At 44.7% G+C, this 1,898-nt stretch overlaps 1 long non-coding RNA gene across 1 annotated transcript; it reads right to left on the reverse strand.

Moving 5' to 3' along the window:
* Positions 1–184: 184 nt before the first annotated feature.
* LOC107302094 lies at positions 185–1,873 on the reverse strand. Its single transcript, XR_001549366.1, has 2 exons — positions 1,776–1,873; positions 185–403 (listed from the first exon to the last, which is right to left on the reverse strand). It is a non-coding gene; the product is annotated as an uncharacterized LOC107302094 (long non-coding RNA).
* Between the last annotated feature and the right edge of the window lie 25 nt (positions 1,874–1,898).

A 1,898-nucleotide genomic window follows, 5' to 3' on the forward strand; every position in this document is an offset into this window, starting at 1 on the left:
ACTGAACCCTGATGAAGATTTTTCTTTCAACATAATGATATACCTTTAAATGTTTACATGCTTTTTAACAGCCTAGAAGCCTCAAACGTTCTGAATTCCCTCAGAAAACATGCCAGCATTTATACTACCGTGGTGCCCACTCAACTCACACACATCGTAAAAAAGTCAAGTGCCAGGCTACCTAGCATTGCATAAAAGCATTTATTGGTTTTAGCATATACTGTATATATATTTCTGGTTCTCCAGAAGCTTCCAATGCCGCAGTTAGCTTTTTTGTTCTGCTTCTCAAACGGTCCTCTTGTCTGGTTATGGAATGGGATAGGAAGCCATGTTGGTGATGCCGCATTGATTGGATCCTTGTTCCAAGAGCATGTATCCGTTGTCCCCCCAATAGCGAGACCAACTGCGAAGAGAAGCATGCAAGAGATTTATTTCAAAACCATGTAGGGCAGGGCCTGTTGGGAACTGGGCCACACAAGCGGAGGGTGAGCACATGAAACCTTATGCGTGCATGCGCGAAAACTAGGTTGCACATGCGAAACCATTACCCACCTTCCTGCTTCTGCTTCTGGTTCATGGGGCTAGAAAGGTTGGGGACTGCTGGAATAGGGAATCATGCTGGCTGAGGAATTCTGGGAGTTGTAGTCCATGTGTCTTCAAGTGGCCAAGACTGAGACACTCTGGAATGGAGTGGTGTGGAGTGGAGTGGAGTGGCATGGAATAGAGTAGAGTAGAGTAGAGTAGAGTAGAGTAGAGTAGAGTAGAGTAGAGTAGAGTAGAGTAGAGTAGAATAGAATAGAATAGAATAGAATAGAATAGAATAGAATAGAATAGAATAGAATAGAGCAGAGTTGGAAGGGACCTTGGAGGTCATCTAATCCAACCCCTGCTCGGGCAGGAAACCTATTTCAGACAAATGGCTGTCAAGTCTCTTCTTAAAAATTTCCAGTGTTGGAGCACCCACAACTCCTGGAGGCAGGTTGTTCAACTGGTTAATTGTTCTCACTGTCAGGAAATTTCTCCTTAGTTCTAGGTTGCTTCTCTCGTTGATGAGTTTACATCTATGGCTTCTTGTCCTGCCTTCAGGCGCTTTGGAGAACAGCTTGACTCCCTCTTCTTTGTGGCAACCCCTGAGATATTGGGAGGCTGCTCTTATGTCCCCCCTCATCCTTCTCTTCATTAAACTAGACATACCCAATTCCAGCAACCGTTCTTTTTATGTTTTAGCCTCCCCTGATCCTCTTTGTTGCTCTTCTCTGCACTCTTTCTAGTGGCCAAGATTGTAACACTCTAGAATAGTAGAGGTTGCCCTCTAGTTACCCCCCTGCCAGAAAGGTTGTGGACTGCTGGAATAGGGAATCATGCTGGCTGTGGAATTCTGGAAGTTGTAGTCCATGTGTCTTCAAGTGGCCAAGACTGAGACACTCTGGAATGAAATGGAATGGAGTGGAATCGAATTGAATCGATTCGAATCGAATCGAATCGAATAGAATAGAATAGAATAGAATAGAATAGAATAGAATAGAATAGAATAGAATAGAATAGAATAGAGCAGAGTTGGAAGGGACCTTGGAGTTCTTCTAGTTCAACCCCCCTGTTAAACTAGACATACCCACTTCCAGCAACCGTTCTTTGTATATTTTAGTCTCCAGTCCCCTGATCCTCTTTGTTGCTCTTCCCTGCACTCTTTCTAGTGGCCAAGGTTGTGACGCTCTGGAATAGTAGAGGTTGCCCTCTAGTTACCCCCCTGCCAGCATCCCCTTCCCTTCACTCACCTGTTCTTCACAATCCAGTACTTGGTGCTGTTGTATCCGACCACCAGCATAGCATGAACCAAGAGGGGGTCTCCACGCCAGGGGTTTTTAAAGATACCTAGAGAAAGAGGAGGAGAAATCATA

The sequence above is a fragment of the Protobothrops mucrosquamatus genome, unplaced genomic scaffold (assembly GCF_001527695.2).
Source record: "Protobothrops mucrosquamatus isolate PMUCROS unplaced genomic scaffold, P.Mucros_1.0 scaffold26105, whole genome shotgun sequence".
In the NCBI taxonomy this organism is placed as follows: domain Eukaryota; kingdom Metazoa; phylum Chordata; class Lepidosauria; order Squamata; family Viperidae; genus Protobothrops; species Protobothrops mucrosquamatus.